We start from the raw sequence: 7,751 nt of genomic DNA on the forward strand, positions 1-7,751 counted from the left end.
ACACACACTGCACCGATCTCACAGATTAGGGCTAAATACTGTAACCTGTACATCTGAGACAAAGCTCTGGAAATGTATCAGTGAGATAAATATCCAACTCTAAAGAGAGACGAACAGACAAACGTCTGCTTCACAGAGCTCGTTCTCCTGAGACTTGGAGAATAGCTGGCTTGGGTTTTTGCCGAATGTAGCCTTCATGCTGAGGCAGGAAGTTCATGTGTGGTCTCTACAGACCGAAGAACATCTTTCTGATCTCCAAAATGTACTTGCAAATTCAAACAGGATCACAAAAACTCTGTTTGTGGGACTGTCTGGATTATGGGGGTCTTGTGAACAGCATTCTTCAGCTCATCATCTCCTCCTGAAGATCTCTTCAGCTCCACATGGAGTTGTCTATCACCTGACTACATCCTCCTGCCTGAGAAGCATGGTGGTGTTAGCATCACAGTCTATTGGGTGGGTCCCTGATAAACCCCCGATGAATGTATTCCTGAATGTTGTTTAGGTGACTCAGTGGTTTCATGATTCCTTTCTTTAGGTTCCTGCTTGTGTTATTTATTTGACTCTCTTAGGCACCAAGTCGACTCCTTTCAGCTGATTACAGCATGTCAACATCCTTGCTTGAAGTTTGTAAGTGTGTGGAATAGAGAGAGGAGAGAGAGATCGAGAAGAGTGAGGGAAGAGAGAGTCGGAGGATCGGAAGGCGAGATTATAGAGCGAACGAGAGAGGAAGGGAAGGACGAGGGAGTAGGATGTCAGGGAGAGAGGGGGTGCAAGGACGGAGAAGGGGTAAGTCCGAGAGATGGAGCAGAGTGGTGGAGAAAGAGATGCGGTTGATGCCCTCCGGGGGTTTTGAATGATGGCGGTTTAGGGTGACCTTTGTGAGTGAGCTTATAGACTTCGAGGACGCGATTTCGTGCAGATTCCCCTCTCCCTTCTTTTCGCTTTTTTCGATTCTTTTTTGGAGTCTGCAGATCCCTTTGAGATGAGTGCCTTTTTGTGTGGGAGTTTTCGTTCCCTGTGCGGCGCAGACCGTCGGAAAGTACGCCCCATTGAGAGTGCCTTCCGCCTCCGAGTGACTTTTATTGCTGTATCCCCCGCTTACTCCCCTAACTCTTTACGGTGTGATTAGGTCTTCTGAGTTTGCTACCCTAGTCGCTGCCCGCAACTTAGTGCAGCCGACCCTCCAGAGGTGGCTCGCTTTTTGAGCCCAGTCCCGAGCTTCTCCATATTTCTCTACCCTGATAGGATACCCCCCCGGCCCGTGCTACGCCGTCTTTTCATTGTTTCGACTATTTCTTCGGCTACTGTCGATTGAGGGTATGCCTTGACCCCTTAGGATGGAGCCAGGCTTGGCATCCGGCGCGACATAAGGTCGAGCCTCGCTTGTAGTGCTTCGCAACCTTAGGAGTAGTGTAGGGTCGAGCGGGTAGGGGGAGGGTAATGGAGTAGTTTGTGAGGTCCCGCGGTTGGTCTTCCGTCCACTCGTCTGTCGCCGTTCGTTCACGTTCTGATTTTCCTCCTGAGAGGAGAGTGTGTTGCGGAGGAGAGTGAGATGGAGTGAGAAGGATGAGAAGGCGAGGAGTAGGAGGGATGGATAGGCAGAGCCCTCCCTTTCTCCCCTTTGTTTCTTTCTTTTTTGATTCTGATGCCATCGAGGAGGATCGAGCGTGGAGAGGAGTAGAGTATGGGACCGCAGAGAGTGAGAGTGACGTATGATGGTGGACGAGTTACTTTTTCGAGTGGAGGCGTACCTTGCCTGACGTGATGATCGGTGTCGAGATAAGGAGGTGGAAGAATGTTCAGTTCCCGCGACGGACTTTGAGCGTGAGCTACGAGAGTCTTCTAGGAGTCGCCCGAGTCTCCGCAGCGGTGATCGGAGAGATGTCTGATTGCACGACGGTTGGAGGGGATGAGATCGAGGACGAGAGCGGGGACGAAGAGAGACGGGAGACGGTGGAGAGATGGAGAGAGGAGAGATGAGAGAGAGGGAGAGCGAGGGAGAGGAGAGAGAGAGAGAGAAGAGAGGAGGGAGAGAGAGAGAAGACCCAGAACCTTTTAGATAAAAGTGATCTGATTTCTTTAATGTACTGTGAGTTATGACGGCTCACTAGCTGCGTTTTTTCTCATTTGTGGCTACGTTTTTAGGATCTGTGTGAAAGAAATATCGAAGAGGAGGTTTGGTATGTGTGTGTGTGTGTGTGTGTGTGTGTGTTGTGGGTGTGTGTGTGTGTGTGTGGGGCGGTATGGGTGTCTGCTGTTGGGTGTCGCGCGCTTAGGGTGGTGTGTCCGCTTGTGACTGTGGTTTTGTGCCGGTGTCCTGTGGTGACGGTGGTGTGTGAGTCGCGTGTGTGTGTGCGTGGTGCCGTGTGTTCGTGGTGTGTGTTACGCGTCAGTCGGTGCGTCGTGTGGGTGTGTGTGCGAGTGCTGTGTTGTGTGTGTGTGTGTGATGTGTGTGTGTGTGTGTGGTGATACACATATGGTGAGTAGGTCTGAGCTCTTGCCAGAAGAGCGCAGCTCTGCTACACAGTGAGAAGCAAACCATGAAAACTCATCATAAGCGCGATGACGCCTACTCAACCAATACTGAAACAATACAGAGAGAGAGAGCGAGAGAGATGAGAGAGGAGAGAGGTGAGAGAGAGAGAGTGAGACTGAGAGAGAGAGAGAGAGAGAGATGAGAGGAGATGAGAGAGAGAGAAGCGAGAGAGGCTTCTCTAAATGTTGCTATGATCAGGGAACTTGAGCACGTTGGCAGACGAAACGAGATTGTTGTCATTCTGAAGCAATTATTTGTGTGTGTGTGTGTTTTTTCTCTGTGCTGTTGTGTGTTGTGTGTGTGTGTGTGTGTGTGTGTGTGTGTGTGGTGTGTGTGTGTAGTGGTTAGGTATAGGATAGCATTAATAGCTGCATCATCATTATATCAATCCTCATAAGATAAACATACAAAAAACTGTGATTGAAATGACAAAAACTGTGTGTGTGTGGTGTGGGGTGTGTGTGGGTAGGGTGTGGGTTGTGTGTGTGTGTGTGTGTGTGTGTGTGTGTGTGATGTTTGAATTTCAAGTTACGGTCTAATTCGATGAATATTATGTCAGTGTCCTCATAAGGATAGTAATAACAAGTGTGTGCGTGGTGTGTGTGTTGTGTGTGTGTGTGTGTGTGTGTGTGTGTGTGTGGTGGTGGTGTGTGTGTGTGTGTGTGTGTGTGTGTGTGTGTGTGTGTCATAGCTCTGCTTACTTTCAACACCAGTCTAATGGGACCAGGATGTTATGGGGACTTGAGCTTCACCTTTGTCATGTATGTTAGGGTCAGACTGCAAATGTTTAGCAATTAAATAGGAATTAATAATTATGTCGTTGAAGGTCCTCATGAGGATAGTGTTACAGTTGGTGATGTGTGTGTGTTTGTGTGTGTTTGTGTGTGTGTGTTTTGTGTGTTGTGTGTGTGTGTTGTGGTGTGTGTGTGTGTGGTCTGCCGTTCTATAATTAAGTCATTAAATCCTTTTCGTTCTCTCTCATTCATGAAGTGAGTCAGGGAGAAATGACACAATAAAAACACACACTGAACCACAGCCGAACACGTCGGAGCCCCAGTGAGCGTGAGCTGTGACGTTGTGGACTGTAACTGAAATATAATCACACTTCACAAAGCAGCACGTTACGAGAGACACGAGCAAATCCCTTTAACATCTCATACATTCAGCCATTTCATTCACCCCTAATGTCATAAAAGCTCATGAGAAGAAGAGAGAAGTCACTTCCCTCCTTCCCTTTTTCTTTCTTTGTTTAGGAGACATGGAATGTCTGGATATATAAGTCTTGTTATGTTTGCACCGTTTTCCTGTCGCGTCCCGAGCGAGCAAACAAACTTACCTCGGATTTAAAGTAAAAGATCTCGGCGTGCGATAAATGAGTCCGAGTGACATTTTCACATCAAAGTTGGAACACTGTGTGACAGTGAAAGGTGCTGTGTGTGGTGTGGTGTGTGTGTGTGTGGGGTGGTGTGTGTGTGTGTGTGTGTGCCTGTGTGTGTGTGTGTGTACATAATGCACCCAGTGTGTGTATCTGGTGGAGGGATTTGCTCAGTCATGAAAAACACTCGGGACACAAATGGCACAATATAAAGCAGCCGAGTCCGGATCTAGTAGCGTTCAAACCCACACAGAATAGAGTGTTATGCAAATGCATATGTGCAAATGCGCTTATTTTAGTGTGTGTCCTTCAAGAGATGGAATCAAAATGTTTGGATTAATTTAGCATTCCTCTGGCGTCTGATGAGTCATTACACAGAGCAGAGCTCCACCTGGACATAATCCACACTAATATCAACTATAAAACTGTGCAGAACCTCATCTCGGGGTGTGTGTGTGTGTGGGTGTGTGGCCACTTAGGGGTGTGGGTGTTGTGTGTCACGTGTGTGTAGTGTGTGTGTGGGTTGCGTGCGTGCGTGAGGGCGTGTGTTTGTGCGGTGTGTGCGTTGTGAAGTGATGTGTGTGGTGTGGGATGTGTGTAGGAGGGTGTGGACTTTGTGCGTGTGCGTGCGTGATCGACTCTGTGTGGGGTGCGTGCGTCCGCGGTGTGTGCTGCGTGTGTGTGTGCGTGTGGGATCGTGTGTGTGTGTGTGTGTGTGTGTGGGGTGTGTGTGGTGTGTGGTGTAGACACAATGAAGGAATCTGTATGCAGCACCGAAGACTGGAAGAAGAAATAGAAATTGCAAGAGAAGGGAGAAGAATTCAGAGGAAGGGATTTAGATGGGAAGTCGAAGGGAAGGCAGGACTTGATGAGTCAGACGGAGTGAGTCGGAAGAAAGGGAGGAAATCTGGAGGAAGACACAAAGCCTTCCCCAGATGAAGGTGGGTTGGAAGCGGTGACATCATCCTGACATCTGAGTTGTAGAAAGAAGAAAAACACATTCACAGCTCTGTCGCCTTCCTCATTGGTCTCTCTCTCTGTCTCTCATTCACACACACACACTCCACACACACACACCACACACACACTCCACACACACACACACCACACGCACGCACGCACGCACGCGCACGCACACACACACACCACCACATCACACACACACACACACAACACACACACGCACGCACGCACGCACGCACGCACGCGGCACGCACACACACACACACAACACACACCAGCACACACACACACACACACACACACACACACACACACACACACACACACACTAAGGGATAGATTACCCAGAGCATCATGAGACCTCTATTCCGACGCTCCAGAATAAGCTGCAGCTGACTCATGAGAAATGTCTATTTCTGCTTTACACCGACTCGGCGCGTCTCACCGTTACATCTGCTGTAAGATAGAGGTGCCGGACGTCTTCCTGTCACCTCATGCTCAGGAAGCATGGTTCTCCTTTATCAGCAGTTTTCTGCTCGTATGTCTGAAGGATTCTGCTTCGATCTGTCCTTATCAGTATTTATCTTCATTATTTTTTATGTGCATTATTCAATATAGAATTTCTGTCAATAAAACTACTTTTTAATAATGATCTTTTTCTGTGCGTGTTTAAAGCATTTGACCTAGTATGATTATTATTATGTGATTATTATTAGTATGGCATTATTAGTATTATTATTATTATTAGTATTATTATTATTATAGTACTATAATCATACTATAATAGTATCAGTAATAATATAATAAGAATTAATAATATACTATAACAACATAATAATAATCATTATCAGTATTGTTATCTATTATTATTGTGTGTGGTTGTTGTGTTATTGTGTGTGGATTGTGGTATGTTGTTATTGTTATATTATTGTTGTGGTTGTTGTTGTGTTGGTATTGTTATTATCAGTGTTGTTGTTGTTATTGTTATTATTGTTGTTGGTGTTATCATTAGATTGTTGTTGTTGTTATGTATGTGTTGTTGTTGTGTGTTGGTGTTGTTGGGTTGTTGTGGTGGTGTTTTACCTGCTCACATGGAATTGTGCACGAGCATTCTGTTTTTCTGGCCTGGATCGTTCTCCATCCCAGCACCCGTCGGTTCGCGACTTTCGCGTGAATCCTCCGCCTATAAACGTCACTCGCCACGACCCAACTCCTGGATCTCCCCTTGCGTGACTGTTGCATCAGTGGTGCGTTTCCAGCACCCGAAACATGTAATTTCTTTTGTTTTTCACTCGGGTGCAGTGACTAGATGTCTAGCCCACATGAAAAGCAATGTAGTCGCTCCATTCAGACACACACTCCCCCTCGTTTGATGTTGGGGCGCGTACCTACTTGGAAGTGCAGTCGCCCGTTGGTGTGTGTGTGGTGTGGCCCCCCTACCCCTCCCCCCACGTGTGTGTGTGTGTGTGTGGTGTGTGTCCCGGTGTGTGTTGGTGGTGTGGTGTGGTGGTGTCGTGGTGTGCGCGTTGTGTGGTTTGGACCCCGGCACCCCAGTCGGCCAGCTCACCACAGGCCACTAGTCCCGCGTCCGCCGGAGGGCTGGTCCCAGTCCCACTGGCATTCGCACGTAACACCGACATCCCCCGATCCGCTGTCTGGCACGGGCCCAACGCCACCACTCAAGGCCCGGCGTCCCCTGCGTGGGAAACGGGCCTCGCCCCACCCTGCCGATTCCGTGAACCTCGACACGCCTTGGCCCCACCTTGGTCCGCACCCCCCGTAGAGGAAACACACATCCCACCTGAGCGTCAACCACCGCCTTAGCTCCCCCCCAAGCGCCAACAGGGCTAGGTGAGTTTCCGCTACCGTCTTCCGCTCTCACGCAACCGCCCACCACCCCCCCCTTCAGCTGGTGCTGGTTGGTCTGCGCCACCTGCTTCCCCACATTACCTGTTCATCTCACACTGATCCGGAAAGTGAACTGTGGACTCTCTCCGTTCTCTCCGTGCGCTGCTAGTACTCTTCCAGCGCTGTTCTTGTGATGCCTTTCAGCTCCCCCCCAGCCCTTGATGCGCTTCTCCTCTCCCCCCCCTCTCCTTCGCCAAGCGCCGCCTAACGCTGTAAACCGCCTGAGAACCCGATACTCTTTATAATCAAGCCCGTAACTGTTTTGGCACTCATATCAGGCATAATATCCCCAGCCTCCATCCCCCAGTGGCCAGCCCCGGGCCCTCCCAGCACCCCCAGCATCCACGACCGCACACCCTCCTCCCCGCCCTTTTCCGCTGCCACCAACAAACCCCATACTATCAACCCTCCTCCCACACCCCCCTCTGACAACTGCAACACCACGACGAATCCCACATTCCTCACCCCAGGGCTGACCATCCAACCACCCAGTCGTACCCTCTCCGAGCGCTCCCCTACAAGAAACATCACACTGCCCCCTCCCGGACACAGACCGGCTTCATCCTCACAACACAAACACAGACCCCACCCTCCGACTCACTTACTCCGACCACTCATATTATGTGGCCCTGTCGCGCCTTGTGAATCACCGAAGAATGCCAGCAATACCAACTGACGCCAAACGTATCACGACGACCAACAAAACCCTCGCGACGTAAATCCCAACTCATACACAATCGACATAACCTAAATACCCAACCGAGGAGAAATAAACGAGCTGACCAACAAGTCAGACAAAAACAAGCTCTAACCTACCCTTCAAGAGAGCAGACTAGCCAAGACACTGACCTTAGCCCCTATTACCACACCACAGATAAGCACCCACCCTCACCCACCCAACCCGGTAGCCCCCTGCAGAATCCTTGTCAAGCACACCACCATAAAGACACCATAACCGTCAACGTC

Source organism: Tachysurus fulvidraco, chromosome 18 (assembly GCF_022655615.1).
Source record: "Tachysurus fulvidraco isolate hzauxx_2018 chromosome 18, HZAU_PFXX_2.0, whole genome shotgun sequence".
Taxonomy (NCBI): domain Eukaryota; kingdom Metazoa; phylum Chordata; class Actinopteri; order Siluriformes; family Bagridae; genus Tachysurus; species Tachysurus fulvidraco.